General features: G+C 40.3%; 1 pseudogene across 1 annotated transcript in view; it reads left to right on the top strand.

The window, feature by feature from the left end:
* The first annotated feature begins 12451 nt into the window (after positions 1–12451).
* LOC110325699 overlaps positions 12452–18233 on the top strand; it is a 90502-nt pseudogene continuing 84720 nt past the window's right edge. Inside the window, exon 1 of the transcript XR_002380757.2 lies at positions 12452–12493. The product of XR_002380757.2 is annotated as a ribosome maturation protein SBDS pseudogene (transcript). The remainder of the gene's footprint in view (positions 12494–18233) is intronic.

Here is an 18233-nt window from a genome sequence, read left to right as displayed (position 1 = left end):
CTAGCCAGAGCAATTAGACAACAAAAGGGTATCATGGGGGTACAAATTGGAAAGGAAGAAGTAAAAATATCACTATTTGCATATGTTATGATAGTATATATAAGTGACCCTAAACATTTCACCAGAGAACTCCTAAACCTGATAAACAGCTTCAGTGTAGTAGCTGGATATGAAATTCACTCAAACAAATCAGTGGCCTTTCTCTACACAAAGGATAAACAGGCTGAGAAAGAAATTAGGGAAACAATATCCTTCACAATAGTCACAAATAATATAAAATACCTTGGTGTGACTCTAGCTAAGGAAGTCAAAAATCTGTATGATAAGAACTTCAAGTCTCTGAAGAAAGAAACTGAGTAAAGAACATCTCAGAAGATGGAAAGGTCTCCCGTGCTCAGAGATTGGCAGGATTAATATAGTCAAAATGGCTATCTTGCCAAAAGCAATNTACAGATTCAATGTAATCCTCATCAAAATTCCAACTCAATTCTTCACTGAGTTAGAAAGGGCTATTTGCAAATTCATTTGGAATAATAAAAACCCTAGGATAGCAAAAACTATTCTCAACAAGAAAAGAACCTCTGGTGGAATCACCATGCCTGACCTCAAGCTGTACTACAGAGCAATTGTGGTTAAAAACTGCATGGTACTGGTACAGCGACAGACAGGTAGATCAATGGAACAGAATTGACGACCCAGAAATTAACCCACATGCAGATGGCCACTTAATCTTTGACAAGGGAGCTAAAACCATTCAGTGGTAAAAAGACAGCATTTTCAACAAATGGTGTTGGCTCAACTGGCAGTTTTCATGTAGAAGAATGCCAATTGATCCATTTTTATCTCCTTGTACAAAGCTCAAGTCTAAGTGGATCAAGGAACTACAGAGACACTAAAACTTATAGAGGAGAAAGTTGGGAAAACCCTAGAACATATGGACACGGAGGAAAAATTCCTGAACAGAACCACAATGGCTTGTGCTGTAAGATTGAGAATTGACAAATGGGGCCTCATAGAATTGCAAAGCTTCTGTAAGGCAAAAAACACTGTCAATAAGACAAAAAGGTCACCAACAGATTGGGAAAGGATTTTTTCCAATCCTAATTCCGATGAGGGACTAATATCAAATATATACAAATAACTCAAGAAGCTGGACTCCAGAAAATCAAATTAAGTTGAAAATCTTCATTCTCATCTACACCTATTATCCTTAGGTTTGGTCTTCTCAGTGTGTCCTGGATTTCCTGGATGTTTTGAGTTAGAATCTTTTGGGGTTTTGCATTTTCTTTGATTGTTATGTCCATGTTTTCTATGGAATCTTCTCCACCTGAGATTCTCTCTTCCACCTCTTGTATTCTGTTACTGATGCTCACATCTATGGTTCCTGATTTCTTTCCTAGGGTTTCTATCTCCAGAGTTGTCTCCCCTTGGGTTTTCTTTATTGTTTCTACCTCCATTTTTAGGTCTTGGATGATTTTGTTCAACTCCATCACCTGTTTGGTTGTGTTGTCCTGTAATTCTTTGAGGGATTTTTGTGCTTCCTCTTTAAGGACTTCTAACTGTTTAGCAGTGTTCTGTATTTTTTAAGTGAGTTATTAATGCCCTACTTGAAATCCTCTACCAGCATCATGAGATGTGATTTTAAATTCAAATCTTGTTTTTCAGATGTTTTGGGGTACTCAAGACTTCCTGTGGTGGGCGTACTGGGTTCTGATGATGCCCAGTGGTCTTGTTTTCTGTTAGTAAGATTCTTATGTTTGCCTTCCGCCATGTGTGGTAATCTCTGATGTTAGATGTTTTAGCTGTCTCTGGCTGGAGCTTGTTCCTCCTGTGATTCTTTATCCTCTCTCAGCAGTCCTGGGAGTCCAGGTATCTCCTGAGTCCCAGTGGTCAGAGCACTATCTTCAGGCAAGCTCTCCTCTTGCAGGGATGGTATACAGAGGTCTGGAGCTCAGATCCACCTCCTGGATGAAGATGAAGGTCCAAAGGCACCTTGTCCGAGAAGCTCTGTTGCTTCTAAGGCCCATGGGCTCCCCTGCATAGACTGGTCTCTGAGAGATGGCTCTCTCTCCTGAGTCCTGGGGTCAGAGCCCATTCTGGAGGCTGTTACTCCTCAGTGATCCTAAGATCCTGGGTTTGCTGGGGTGCCTGCAGCATGGAGAGTCCTCTTTGACCATGGGACCAACTGCTGCACCCAAGGTGGCATGGGGCTGGCACCAACCGGAACGAACCCCAGCCACTGTTTAGGCGTGTTTCCTGTGTACCTATTCCTGCTGTCACATGCCCCTCTGGGTTGTTTTGGATCAGATGTTGCATTCCACTCACCAGTGATCCCAAGATTCTGGGTGTGCTAGGGCACCTGCGGCGTGGAGAGTCCCCTGGGGACTGTGGGACTGTTCACCATGTTTGCACCTAAGGTGGCACAGGTATGTTAGGAATTCTTAGAGGATCATCATTAAGAATTAAGAAGTTATCTATTTGTCTATTAGCATTACTAGAAGACATTACATCCTCCTTGTTCTGCAGAGATCTGCTCAAAAGGGCAGGCTAATACCTAGTGAGTGTTATACATGATCAATAATAACAGGAAAAACATTAATAGCAGGAATTTCTCCTGGATCTTGCCTATCAGAGCAAATCTGTGGTGGATTTTTAAATTCACGGTGGATTCATCTCAGGACCATTACCTGCTCCTTATAAGCTCATCCTATCATGGCTTCTGAGAAGTGGATACTGTACCTCCCCTAGAGAGCAGGGTAGAGGTGGCCCTGGTTGCAAGGGTTGCTGGTGAGTGAGCCTCAGGGAATGAAAGCAAGATAGGCAGTTGGTTGACCAGCTGAGATACCTCTCAGGTCTAGACCCAGGGTTTTCAATTGGCCCAGCCCAACATCTACCTCATCAGTGTACTTCTGCCATGCATGAAGAGGCTGGACCTACAAATACAAAGCTGCAGGATGTCCATGACATGTGAGGAGTACCTGTGAGATTCCACTATTAATAGAGTAACTGAAGCCAGAGGCCTCATTCCAGACCAATGAGTCATTGCAAGGAACATTTGTAAGAAAGAAGTGTGGACAAATGGGTGTACTGTGGGACACTGTGACACACTACAGCTTCCATAATGAAATTGTTTTTTTCTATGTTGGGGGGCCGTTACAAGGATGGAGGGCAGGTACAAGGGGAGTGGGAGATGAATGGGATTGCTGCATGATGTGAAATTCACCAAGAACCAATAAAGAGTTAAAAAGGAAAAGAAAAGCCCATTTTTCTTAAATCTTCCCAAATCAAAATTAAGGTCATTTGAGACCAGCTTAGCAGTATGGCTCACTGTCTCCTTTTTGACCAGAGGTGGCTGTAGTGATTTATGCAAGCCAACTCCAATGCTATTCCAATTGTAGGAGAGATGGAATGAGCATTTATTTCTCTCTCGGCTCTTTCTATTCCCCCTTAAACAAAAAAGAACTTATCTAATTTCTGGTGATCTTAGGTGGGTACCGATTAGGAATCAATCTTTTCTCAAACTAATAACTGATAAGGGTAATAAAATTATAACAAACAAAAAAGATCAAATTAGACTCACAGTGGGGTTAGTCACACATCCAGACTTCCCTGAGATATACAGTTGGTAAATGATTGCCCAGTGTCAGGCTCTATAACTTCATGGCTAGGAAGTATGAACGCTTGCCCTTCCCACCCTCAAGCCATTTAGATGGGGCACAGAGATTTTCATGTCTGGTTTCCACCTTCCATTCCTCCACTTGCCCTACCACCATTTTCCTCTGTTTTTCTTTGAGTCTCATCTCCTTCAAATGTACCAATCACTCCAACAGGTGCCTGTTGTCTCTTTCTCTGTGAGAGTAAAAGCGATACTAATGGTTTGAGTCTTCTTACAGTCAGTTCAAACCTACAAGCATAGCATCTTTAGATTTAGCTAACTGCAGGATTCTCCTGTGTCATATTTATCATTACCCTGCTTTAAAATGTTTGCATTTTCAGCAAACCTTTGGCATGACTGAGAAGCATACGTTCATATTGAGATCCTAGTCTAGGAAGAGTATGGTCTTCCACAACATATCAGAATGTGACCACAGCAAGATAACTAGTTCAAAATATGTTGGTGATGAATGAAACAGGGTGTTGCCTAAATTCCTAATTGATTCAACCACAAAACTGGCTTGTTTTAAGAGTTATGGACAATTCTAAATTACTAGAAGACTCATGTGGACAACTTGCAGCAAATCCTATGGTCTCCTCCACAGGAATAGGAAGTTTGTGTCATTTCATTCTCCAAATTATTTAGCTAAATATTTTTATCGAAACTAAAAGTATTAATAAGTTCTTTACTTTTGAATGATAAAAACTTATGAGTACGAATTGTGGCTTCTTGAGAAATAGAGGCAGGAGATCAGAAATTTAAGTTTATTGTTGATTACATAGTGAGTTTGAGGTTATTCTGGTATACATGAGATCCTGATTCAAAAACAAAACAAAAACAGTTCATGTGATGAAAATTACAGCAAACTAATGCCAGCAATGGTCTTGATCCTTTATAAGACAGCTGCATCCAAACCCAGATGCACTGAATTCTCACTGCTATTTCATTTTAACCCCACTTCTATGACATAAACTCCAGAGTTGTCTGACACTCTGCCTCCAGAGCCTTATTTCATCTTGATCCATATTAAGTGCAAATGACTCCTCCAAGTGTTGAGACAGTATGTTCTATCTCTCTAGCCATTAAAGCCCAGTAGCTAAGTCTCACATCTCTTTTTATATCATAGCCCATTTTTAGCTGGATAACACTGAGAAGCCTCCGGAAACTTAAAACTTCCCCACCTTACAGCTTTGTTTTGCTTTTTAAAGAATTTTAACCTAACACAAACAGCATCCTGTTTGATGTCTATGAGTTTTCTGCCACTAAGTTTTCATATTCTAAAACACATTTTGAAATCACGCCTATCAGGTAGGAGCACTGCAGGGAGGACAGTGAGGGTAAGGGGGTGGGAGGTGGTTCCAGCAAAGAAGCTAATGAAGAGAAAGAGGACCCAGGCAAATAAGATCTTCTCTACGGCTTCTGGTGACTAAATCACTGTAAAAACAAAATTGTTGGCTGGCTTAAAGTGTATATTTTTCATTAACTCTAGTTTCTGGTTAGGATAAAATATCAAGATAACTACAACTCTCTCCTCCCCGTTTTACTGAATTATACATTCTGGAAATGGTCACAGAACAGCCAGAAGATGCTTCATGGTGGGAAGTGACAGGGTTCCAGTCTTCAGGGCGTGAGAAAGGATGGAATGGCAGGCTGTCACATCCTCTCACCCGACAGACAAATGTTACCTAGACTTGTAGCTTCCTAATTTCTATGTTTGTAAAAGAAGACAGCCCCATTTAGCTCATTCTTAACCCAGACAATAAAGGATTCTTGCTGGCAACATCACACAAGGCATTAATGAAGAAGCCTGATTACAGCCTCTCTGCCCATCCTCTCTGAGTCTGAACCTCTCCGGCCCTTGCAGCAGTTGCTGGGCTCAACCCTGAAGAAAACATTAGGTCCTCAGGCAGCCCAACAGCAGCCAGTAGGAGCTTATGGAGTAGCACATATCGCAAGCAGACCAAAACACCAACACAAAGACTCTCAAAGTCTGATGTCATAGACAACAGGAGGCTGAGAAGTGTGTCTTACACCCGCACAGATGACTGCTTGTCAACATGCAAGAATTCAATATGATGCTTAGTCTTCTAAGCTGCACAAGAATGAGCAAGATAAAATCCCAGGATGGAGAAGCAGCCATGAAGCCCACCACTAGGTAGAAAACCATTGGAATTGGAAGCTGCTTGGAGATGAAGAATCAGCTTTGTTTAGGATGTGGTCCCTGAGAGCCCAGCCATGTTCCTGGACATAGCCCTATCCCCAGATAAGTCCTGGCAGCACTAAGGGTACTCAGCGCATTTATTAAATAACACAGAATTGGGGCAATAGTTAGGGAATAAAATTAATTGCAGTGTGGATTTGATCAAAACACATTATATACATGTATTAGCTCCTCAAACAATACAAATAAAAATAGTTGGGAGAATTGGTTCTACTCGCCACTAGAGGGTAGCATATTAAAATTCTGAATTATGAACACAATTTATTGCGTATGCTTTTAAAAAGTGTTTCAGATGGTTTAAAACATCTATAATGTGGACGTTTTAAGACATCGGAGTGTCAAGACAATAAATACAATTCATCAGTGGCTCTTTCCTTCTGGTTTTCCAGTTTAATCAAATGTATGCCCAAACAAGCCCATAATCAAATGCTGAGGATCGTGGACTCTGGCCTGGGAGTCATGGTAGCAGAGGCTCTTTCACTCTGAATGAGCAGAACAAGTGTCTATGCAGGACCTTCCTCCTTCCACACAAGCTCCGTCCAAGCCCTCAGTCTATGGGATGGTTCTGTTCTTCCTCAGCCACCCTGCTATCCCATGTCTGGAACTGATTCCCCAACAGAATCTCTGACCAGTTCTTTGTCGAGTTGGATAGTCAAGTTCAACCACCACAACAAGGGAGGCAAACAAACAAAAACAAACAAACAAACAAACAAAAAACAGGATCTGAGAGAACAACAGGGCAAGCAAGCCGTATTTTTTTCATTTCACTAAATGAAACTGAAAAGATGAATGCGGTCCTGTGAACTAGCCAGTCCTTGGCTTTGGAAAGGAAGCTGTCTAGGGGGAGAACCTCTTCTTTCCTCCTCTCCCCACTCCTCCCGGTTCCGATTGTTTTTCTATGAGGCACCTGATGAAGTCAATGCTTTGGACAGAATTCTGTTCTCCAGGGGCAGCTAAAGTCAGTGAGGGCGAGGGCGAGAGGGCGAGGGCGGGAGGGCGAGGGGGAGGGCGAGGGGGAGGGAGAGGGGCTTTTCTTAGAGGGATGCTGACCACTTTTACGATGACCCGATGACCGCTCCAGCAGATCCAGCAGTACTGTCTCTGTGAGGAGCATAATGCTTTTTTTTTTTTTTTTTTTTTTTTAAAAACCTGTACAGAAGCGATTATTTGAAGGGGATGTAAGAATTTCATTGCGGTGTACAAGGGAGTTGCTAAGCTATAACCTAACCTTTCTTTTCACCTGGGGAAACTTTAGTAAGTTGCTCCATGGCTTTTGAAATGGCATCTTCTAAGAAGCCTCCCTATATCACAGGTGAGTGTTACTTTGTCGGGTTAGTAGCATTAGGTACTGAAAACTTGTTTAGAATGTCTTATTTCTTCTTCAGCATAACCCTATGGAGGAGTTGCTATTACTGTGCCCAGTTTATGGAGGCTGGAACTGAGAGAGCTAAGCTAATATACAGAATCAGAGGTGGAGAATGTTTTCTGTCTTAAGTTTTTATTGCTGTGAAGAAACCCCATGACCACTGAAACTTTTTATATAGGAGAACGTTTAATTGGGGCTGGCTTAGAATTCAGAGGTTTAGTCCATTATTCTAAAGAACACATGGTCTCAGAGGGCTTTTTTCTTGATGTCGTAAAAGGTGCCCACAGTCTCAGCCCTGAGACACCGCAGCTGCACTCCCCGCAGCCACAGATTGCCATGAAAACCAACCTTGGAGAGTGGGTGCGAGTGATAAAGAACAACTTATGCCCACTACCCAAGCCCGCGGTGGGGCAACCCATGGACTGCGTCTGCGGCCCTGGATAACTATGAAAACCAGGCCACAGTGAGTGCGTGGGTGCAAGCGTGCGTGCGTGAGAGTGATAGAGAAGTGCATGAAGTAATGTGTAGAACGCCCTGGTTGTAATTGGCTGAATTTAGCTTAAAACTCCAGTCTGACATGGCAAAATCGCTCATCTCCCGAGGGCCCAACTGAGACAACAACGAGTCGAGAAACAATCCCCGTGGACCCCACGCGAACTCCATGCAGAGGATCCGAAGGCCAGGAACATCGAGTCATGTTTACCTGCGCGCTGCCAGAAGCCAGGCTATGCCTGCCAGACTGGAAAAGTTAGTGACGAGTGTGTGTGAAAGAACAAATGCGGGCCCGGTTCACCATTTATTTGCTTTTTGCTATTTATCAATAAATAAAAAAAAAAATGTTAGCACCTTTTCCACCGAGTTTCAAGGAATTTGCTTTCGTCCCAGGAAACATGGAGTAAGCAGGTAAACGTGGTACTAGAGTGGTGTAGCCAAGAGTCATTAGGTAGCAAAAAGAGAGGAAAAACTGAGCCTGGCTTGAGCATTTGAAACACAAAGCTTACCCTCAGTGACACATTTTCTCCATCAAAGCCTACACCAGTAAGGCCTAATCCTTTCAAACAGTGATGGCCAATGATGGCCATTTTCATTCAAACCACACAATTTCTCAAGGGTCCAAGCTCATGGGTGTCCTTCACTGCCCTGCTCTGCCACCATTAACTCCCATTCAGAGACTTGTTTCCACTGGGCACTTGTATACTGGTCTTGAACAGTCTTAGAGTGTGCATCTATTTTCTTCTTAATGTTCTGGTTCTTCCCGAGAGGGGGATAGAGGCTGATGAGACAAGAGGCTGTGAAGGTGCTCTACAGAGTTAGAGAGAGAAAGGTACACAGAGAGAGACAGAGACTGAGAGGAGACAGAAGCACCAACTGTAGAACACAGTATCCTAAAAGGGATATCTCCATTAAATCCCTCTCCTCAGGGCTCAGTGAATACAGAGTAGCAAACGTTGCCAGGCTATCTACAACACCCACCCCAGCCTTATAAATGAAGCAGGCATAGATCCATCCCATTAAGAGACAAGTAGTTTCCCTTGTACTGTTTGTGAGCTGAAGGTCTCGTGTGCTCCTACGTCTCCCCATTTTTAACATTTTAAAGAAAAAATAGTGGCTGTAGTAGGTCATGATAGAAATCATTGCCTCCATGGCTAGTCTAATCAATGTAGAATTATATATAGAATTATAAGAAAGGGGAAAGCCATCTTAGCCATGATAATCACTCAAAGGTTACTGGAGAAATTTTGTCTATCTCTTTGTGTAAATAAATTTGACAGGTTAAAGCAACACATGTCAGGAATCTGTTGACAACCAAGATCATGTCTGAGCAACAAATTATCTATAGTGCCCCTATTTTGTATCAACTTTGGGAAGCAATAGTCAGCCTTTTTCTTCTTTAACTTTACATCAGTAGTAAAATATCCAAGCAAAATATGCCCCATTCCATTGACAAAATAATGATAGACCATCTTTTATCCAAATAATTGTTTTTAAAGAATAAAAACAATTTTTAGTGTGGCAAAACAGCATCATACTGTCTCACACAAACAAAAGGTATTTGGATGTTTCATCGACACTTAAGAGTTAGCATACCATATACTCATTAAACATAACAGCATTTTGGGGGTCAGTAGTATAATGTCCTTACTGTTTCTCCAAAGTATCCCTTGAGAAGTTGGAGCCTTGATGTATCCCCAAGCAATCAGCTTATATTTCCTCTTGATGGGTTTGTTGTCTATCTTTAGACGGTTCACTGGTCTTGTGGTTTCTGGCATTCTCTTCTGGTTGAATGCATCAAAGAGGATGCCATCTGGGACTTCACTCATTTTCTGGAGAGACCCAGCACAACTACTCCTTGATGTTAGAACACCAGGCCTTTTCCACTGATTAATATATACTTTAAATTGTGTCTCCATTAGGGCAAAATACTTTTGAGCAACAGAAAAAGCATAATCCTTTAAAATAAAATAAAATTAAAATAACATAGCTAAATATAACATAATATTTGGGAACTTAGAGTATATACCTACTTTTTTTTTGTATACGTTTGCCAATTAAGTACTTGGTGGTGTTTCATAATATCCTGTGGATAGTAAGAAATCTTATTATCACAAACAATACTAAGTTTTCTTAAATCATTTGCTAGTGTTATTAGGGTCTTTGTCATTTTGTTGTTGCTGCTGTAATGGGTCCCAAAAGAACATGCATAAATTGCTACTTGGCAAAGTTGAGTTTTAGATAAGACAGAATAGTATTTTCTCAGAGCTCCTAGAGCCTCATGCCACACCTGAGGCTGTGTTCTGTATCTTACTAGCTAGGGAAAAGCATTGGGCATGCCTGTAGTGAAATTTACCATAGACATCTACAGGTCTTACAGCAGAGAAGGCCCCAGAATCAGATAGCTTCAGGTTCAAATATCAACCTCATGTCCATTCATTACTAATTATTTTCTAGAAGTCTGGAATATTATATAAACTAATGTCTTTATATTGTATACAATAACCCCTTTGAACAGAGGACAGGCTCATTTAATTATCTCTCTGGCTAAAGACTAATCATTTATCAAACCAAGGACAAGCTCAAAACGAAAAATCAAACCAAACCCATCTAATTCACAGTGATAATTAACTTTTAAACATTTAAGTGAATTTTAACTTAAGATTTGGGATTTTAGGGCTGGAGATATGGCTCAGTGGTTAAGAGCACTGACTGCTCTTCCAAAGGTCCTGAGTTCAGATCCCAGCAAGCACATGGTGGCTCACAACCATCTGTAATGAGATCTGACTCCCTCTTCTGGTGTGTCTGAAGTCAGCTACAGTGTACTCACATATAATAAATAAATAAACCTTTAAAAAGAAAAGGTATTTTAAAAAAAGATTTGGGATTTTAAAATTTAGCAAAATTTTTAATTCTGAGCTCAAGAAGATTCTTTTACTAAGTAAAAGGATCCTCAGAATTACCTGCGAAGCAGTCACAGAAAAGCCTGAAGGTGAAATCAATCAAGTCTTTTCCATCCAAACATGCATGTATTCATCTGGCTGATACTGTGAATAAAACAACAATGTGCACAGTAGCAAAGCACAATTCCCTGAAAGAATTTGCTGGAAACCTTTAGTTTCTACTTATTTTAGAGACAATTTAATGTAACAGATAATGAGGCCGTATCACAAATCACAAATAATTTTTGGTGAAAACTTTACAATAATCTAGTTTCCTGATTATAATTTTGATTTATCCCCCTGTAGGTAAAGCCCAAGGGAATTTGAGAAGTATACAATTACGTTTGCTTTTCTTGGCCATGATGTTATTTAGAAGAAATATAAAAACAAATACACACGCAACAATAACAACAATACTTTCTGATTTCAATTACTCTTATTTTCCTTATGTTCAATTTCTAATTTATTCAAGTTTTAGAAAGTGATCTCAGGTGCTTGAGATATGAAACATGAAAATCTCCAATTTTGATGTAAAAGACAAAGTGAAATTTCTTATTACATATTAAATATATTAGTATATAATTAATAGCATGCATATATGTATACACCACACACACACACACACACACACACACACACACACACACAGGCCCTTCATGCTCATGTTTTACAGAAACAGAAGTGCCAGAAGTTTAGTATTACTGTCATATTTCAATAGGATAGAATTTTAAAAGTTACATTGAAACTTGTTTTGTGAGCTCATGTCTTTCAGTGTGATATCTGCCAGTGTGATAAATGGTGGGTCAGATTTTTACGCATGAAACGGACTGCCTCTGCAGCTGCAGTCACCATGGAAAAAGGGCTCAGTGCTTGCTGCTGGTCAGCTGGCAACATCCTCAGAGGTCTGAGAAATATAAATTAGAGCAGGAAGTATAACCTAATGGCACGGAGGTAATTTTTGTTTAATATTTTAAATGCTGTATTCAGCAGATCTCCAGGAGTTTGAAGATCATTTATTAAGTATACAAGATTGTAAACAAGCTTTAGTTGTTTCTAATCACTTGCGTTAGCCTTAACCTTTATAGCATTTATAGGTCTAAGTTTTTCTTTGTAAATTATTACATTTGTACTTAACATGACCACACGCATGGTTTTGAACATATTAAGAAATCTGATCATTTATAATATGACTAACAATTAAATTCTATGGTTTAATTATTTTTAACAATTTATAACAAAGTAGTGGCTTATTTAAGATTGGAGTTTTATAGTTTATTCCTGTTTATATTGAGCCTTCAAATTTTGAATTAAAGATCAAATAAATACAGCCACAAAGACAAAGAGGCTTGACATATATTTTCAAGTCACCTTCCACTAGCTTGCACAGACCTTAGGTATTTTATAGACATATTTATCAAACATGCTTATCAAATATATGTCACTTAGTACTTAAGATTTTCTAGAAGCCTGGCGTTGAACAAAGTTAGCAAAACCACATGTTTTTCCAAGTTTCTGTTAACTTGCATATACAATTATAATTTTAGGAATGTATTATCATACAAGTAATCTATCCTAGCCCAAAATATTTTGGAGACTTGCTATTGCCTTCTTAGTCACAAAAAGAGATGCAATGAAAAGCAGAGGTCTCGATAGGATTGAGAAGTTTTGTAAGCACTGTCTTAGTTGGTTTATATCATGTGGTCATCTTAACCAAGAGAATGGTGAAGTTACATGTCATGTACCTTTAAGATTTAATGAGGGTGGCTGTCAGCCACATGGTTGTTTCCATCCTGGTGAACTCATCAGCCCAGATGGAGGTAAGTCACATGGTTGCTATTTAGAACATCTATTCTCCTAAATACGGGTTGAATTCAAGTTACATATAAAGTTGTTGTAGTAGATAAGAATATATAAAATGTATGTTCCTTGTCCTTTTGAAGAGCACTCTATTAAAGCATTAAAAATAATTTCTATAAGATTTTTGGATATAATTTTATGCACTAACAATGCAATATATTTTTTAAAACTTCATAAAAGGACATCTATTGGATAGTGATTACTTATAGATCCCAAGAAATATACTAACACAACCTGCCAATTTTTATCAGTGTGGAACAATCAACCTGCATTCATTTTATTGGCATAGTTATTTCTGTAGGCTCTTTACCAGGAAGGGACTGATTCTATGAGATTTCACATTAGCAGCTGCATTATTTAATAAGTTAATATCCCATTCTGCTTCAAGTCTTACAAATTTTTTTAAGAATTAAACAGGCGTCTTCTTAAAGCAACTAAAATAGCAAAACCAAATTCTTAGTAGTAATTGACAGGTAATAGCATACCCAATTGAAATGGTCCAACATCTTAAATTTTGCTCTTTTGGTTTATTTACCATGGAAGCTAAACATTCATTTATGCATTGATTAGACAAGCAGGAGGAGAGACAATATCATCCGTAAAATGAATGAGCTGTACCTAAGGATTGTTCAACAGCACCAGCTTATACACAATGTCCTGGGTGCAGTTGTTCCTGTAAAAGAAGTTGGGCCTGTTTTAATTTTTCCCATGAAGGAAAAAAATTAATCAACCTCTACTGAGTGCTTTCTGCTATGAGGAAAGCACAAACAAATAAAAAACAACCAAACAAGAGCTAAACCTTTGGGCATCTGAGACCTAGCTCTTGCTGAGGGCAGCAGAGCCCTGCCCATCATTCTTTGGAATTCAGGTATTTGTTGCATCCAGACCAAGCAGTTGAAAGGGCCCAGGAGTTGGAGGGCTTTGAGTTTGTTAGATCACTCAAGAGGATGAGCCTTGAATGTGCATGGCTGGCTTGGAAGCCAAGCAACCACACTCCCTCATCTGCCTGCTCTGCCAAGATCTGTGTTAATCAGGAAAAACAAAACAAAAACAAAAACAAAAAAACTTTCTCATTTTTCTTTCTCCTTTCCTTCCTTCCTTCCTTCCTTCCTTCCTTCCTTCCTTCCTTCCTTCCTTCCTTCCTTTCTTTCTTTCTTTCTTTTTTCCTTTTTTTAAAAGTTTTGCTCCTCCTGAGAAGATTCAAGACACACATTACTATACTCCAGCTTGCATAGCAATTGTCAGTGACTTCACCTTGCCTTTCATAGGCAGACTTTACATTTGTTTCTATCCATATAAGTTTGCCGAGCTATGAATATTTTGTTCCTCTGGAACTTAACAAACACCTCAATAATTGTATAAAACACTTGGTCTCAAAGGACTGAGAAGAACCCATATTAATTCCACTCTTTCACTTACTGTCAGTAACCCTTGAGTGAGAGGCCCAGTTTTCCTAAACCTCTAAGTTTTATTTAAAGAAAAACTTTTTTACCTTCTCTCAAGACTGAATCCCTAATGTTAGTTGCCAATTGTAGGTGTCCCTCCAAACACTACAGCCTGTAGACAAATGAACCATGAGAGGCAAGAAGAAAACCTGGTTCAACACAACTTAGTTAACTAGGCTGGTTCAAACCTCTGAAATCTGCCCCTGAGCTATTTATTTTGACACATTTAAGCACAGCATAAAAAATGTTTTCCTCATGACAATTATCAATAAAATTTAGGGCATGGCTACATCAAAACACCATTGCAAAGTATTTGTCCTTGCCAAAGTATTGAGAAGGTTAAACTGATTTCATGACAGGCTTCAAATTGTTAGCTAAGGAGACTAGGCCTAAATATCTGTTTCCAAAAACTGGGTAATTGCAGGCAAGTCCAGTCCTCAGAAGCTGCCCCACCACCTCGCCTGAGTCAAGGAAAATGGGTCAGCAGCAGTTTCCAGACTTCCTCAGCAACAGTTTCCAGACCTCCCCAGCAAGTTTCCAGTGCCCAGACCCCAGTAATGGAATGTTCATAGAGATGAATCCAACAGATTAACATAGAAGTCATCTACCCCAGAATTCCCTAATATGTTTTAAATCGGGCCTGCAAGCTCACTTGGTTATATCTTTATTCTGGTAGTGGGAGACCCAGTCTACATGCCAGACTTCTGCAGAATAAAATACTCTTTGCATTTACATACTATTTGATTCTGGGGTATCACTCTTCAGCAATTCATGGACCCTGTGACCTCTTCCACAAAAAAATGGGTTCTATTGACTGAGAAACCATGCTCAGGATAAGGAGGATTTTGGGTGAAGCCTGGCTTTTCAGGTAACAAACATTAAGAGGCTACAAACAACATCCACTCCAGCCTTCTGGATGGAAGATGTGTAAATCCCTTTATTGAAGAGAAAATCATGAAGACTTTGTGTTCTTTTACTGGGGTGATCTATTCATATCTGTGATCTACTTACCTTGAACATATTACAAACACATTAGACTGGATCAACAGGGACCCTAACTGTAACTATGGTCCCCAAGAAGTCCTAGGATATTTCCCAGTGACCAGAGCATCCACACACTTGATAGATAATGTCAAAAGTCACCCTCAGGTAGCTTAGCAGTGCATTTGAGACTGCTTTGCCAGAAGGGAAATGAGGTCATGATGAACTAAGTAGAGTTTGAACTAAGTGATGTGAAGATTCTGTTCACACAGAGGTACTTGTGCTCAGCCCCACCTCAAACAAATAATAAAAATGTAATGACTTACTTTGGGGTGGCATTTGAGAGAGTCTATGTAGCACAAGCTGGCCTCAAACTTACAAAAGCCTCGTCTCCAGCCTCTGTGATAATGAGCTTACAGTTATGAGCTACCACAAGTGTCTTACAATTAGCATTTTTAACATTGTCATTCCCTGCACCCTCAAGCAGATCCTTCCTGCTGGCACAAGATGAACGTCCAGCTCCTTGAATAACTTTACCTGTGCATATACCAGGAGGCCATTCTATGGAATCATCAGTGGAAGTTAATTAGTTCCTAATAACCTCACAAATCCAGACTGGCTTTTTAAAGGCAGATTTGTATGGGCTATGGGTGTAGCTGGCATAGAGCACTTGGCTGACATACTCAAGGCCTGGGCTACATTCTCAGGACAGAAGAAATAAAGAAGTGAAAAAAACCCCAATATTTGTAGACAACTGTTTTTGATCCATATTGTTTCTGTGACAGTGAGATGCTAATTGTCACTTACTTAACACATGAGGTGTGTGTGTGTACACCACAAGCCAGTTTTGATGATTAACACAACTCTAGTATTTCAATGCCACTGAAAATTAGGACCTAGTAACTTGACATTGTTGCTACAGATTTATGAGTGGCAATGTCAGGATTCTTAGTCAAATGTTTTGGGTTCACCTATTTCTACTAATGTTTTGAGAATCCCAAACAGAAAAAGGCATAAGAGAAGAAATTGTAAATTTAGGTCCGCAGAATTCCATTTACTATGGATAAAGGTCTCCAGTTAAGATAAATTATGATGCACTAATGATAAGACCAAGCGTTTGTAACTGTTTCAGTTAGGATTGTGACCAGGTCCCTCCACTGTGTCTTCTGCCAGTAGCTGTAGGTACCTTGAAATAATGGGATTCAGAATGCCAAAGGATGACAGCCTGTCACCTGCTGTAACGAAAGGCCAACCAACAAGAACAGTGGGAAAGGAGTATGGCGCAGGAGACCCGTGAGACAGTGTGGCTTTGGACATGACTTGCTCTTACCAGCTATTTATTACTAGATTTTACAGCTACTATGCCTGGAAGAGGAAACACTCATATTCATCTAGAGTTTGAAAGTGGCTATCATATAAAAGTTACTGATGATTATGAATGTCAGAGATAGCTCCAACCATAACCTAGACACATCTCCCCCTTGCCTGGCATTGTGGTGCTTCAGATCCAATTCCTCTTATGACAGCTGTGGGACCTTAAATAAGTCATGGAAAACAGAATCTCCAGCTAAAATGGTGATAACAGGCTAAAAGACCACAGGTATGATAACTCCCCATGCTTATTGTCCCTAGGTTTACATGAAGGAGTCTGGAGTTTACAGCATTTCATGAACAGGGAGACTTCAAGATGGCAACAAATCTCAGGGACAGAAGCAACACTGAAGGCTCATTCTCTACTATGCAATTTCTAGAGTAACCACCAGGTGGCACCAAACGGTAAATTCTACTTTTGTTTTTATACTATAAAAACAAAAACAAATGGAAAACACAGAAATGAGCATGCACCAAGAACATGGAAATTCCTACCTCTACCACTCCACCATACTGATTTCTATCCTAAGTTCAGCCCATAAAATATTGTTGTGGGAGGGAGTCCAGAAATCTTGAGAGTGCTTTGAACTGGAAAGAAAACAGAGAAAGGAAACTAAGACCGAGTGCCTGGGTTTGAGCATAAATGCTGCATATGACCAGCAAAGTAGGACAAGTGTGAAACCACCACAGCTGGGTTCAGAAATAATCAATTCATTATCTTCAACTGCATATCCAGGAGGATGCTTGATTGTTTGTGTCTTCATCTGATTCATACATAAAGTGGAGGTGGTAATTCCTTACCCGCCAGAAGGAAAGCATACCGCGATGCTTAGCTACCCCACCATCCAGGAAAGGGGTCTTCTAAGTGATAGAGTCCACATCTAGACTTCAGTGTCCTCTCCGTGCTCACGGGTGGGGGCATCTAAGTGTAGAAGGCCACAGGCTGTGGTAAAATCCAACCTCCTGTCCTGAGTTCCACTCACAGCCATCTTTTTCACTTGAGCTAGGAGACCATCCAAGCTGACTCCCCTCCCGCTCTTCCTCCCTGTGCCCACTTTACCCAGTGGAATAAATAAATCTGAATAAACCAATCTTATCACTCTTCTCTTTAGATCCCTTCAGCAGTCCCTTTCTGCATTTAGAATAAAATCCACACTCCAACCTGTGAGTCAGGAGGCCCTGCATGAGGTGGCCTCAGCCTGCCTGTGACAGTCACTGCTGGTGGACTAACACTATACATTTTTCCCCTTTTGCTTTATAAACAGAACTCCATTATATGCGATGGCATGTGCTCAGTGGCAAACTCTCAAGCTGCCAGACCATTTCAGAGTCAGAAAAAGCCAGAGCCCATTTCCAGCTAAAGCAAGGTTAAGTGGAAGATGCTGATCTGAATCCTCCCTGGATGGCTGTTTTGGCTTACCCAGGCCTCAATTTCACCTTCCATCCTGCTTTGAATAAGAATGCAAAGCCTGCAGGCAGAGGTGTGATCAGGTTGCAATCAAAGCATGCTTGCTAAACACAGAGAAGCAGAAAGGTGGAAAGGACCAACTCTGAGACCTCATAACTTGGCTAGGATACCATCTCTGCCTGCTGGCTTCGAGGCTCAAGGCTTTGGTCTAATGTAATAAAAAATGAAGCTCTAGTTGATGAACAGACCACTGGTTAACTTCTGTTTCAAGTTGCTAGAAGATGCACATGTAATGTACCCCTCTCAGAATCTAAGATTTTATATTTCCCTTTACACAAACCAGGTGCTGTAGATAAAGGCTTTAAAAGTTTGCCTGCATATCATGCCTTTTTTTAAATTATTATTATTTTCTTTATTTACATTTCAAATGCTATCCCGAAAGTTTCCCATACCCCTCCCCCCACCTCTGTTCCCCTACCCACCCACTCCCACTAC

Source organism: Mus pahari, chromosome 8 (genome assembly GCF_900095145.1).
Source record: "Mus pahari chromosome 8, PAHARI_EIJ_v1.1, whole genome shotgun sequence".
Lineage (NCBI taxonomy): Eukaryota > Metazoa > Chordata > Mammalia > Rodentia > Muridae > Mus > Mus pahari.
Note: the sequence above shows the minus strand (reverse complement) of the source record. Positions and strands in the feature narration are given on the sequence as shown.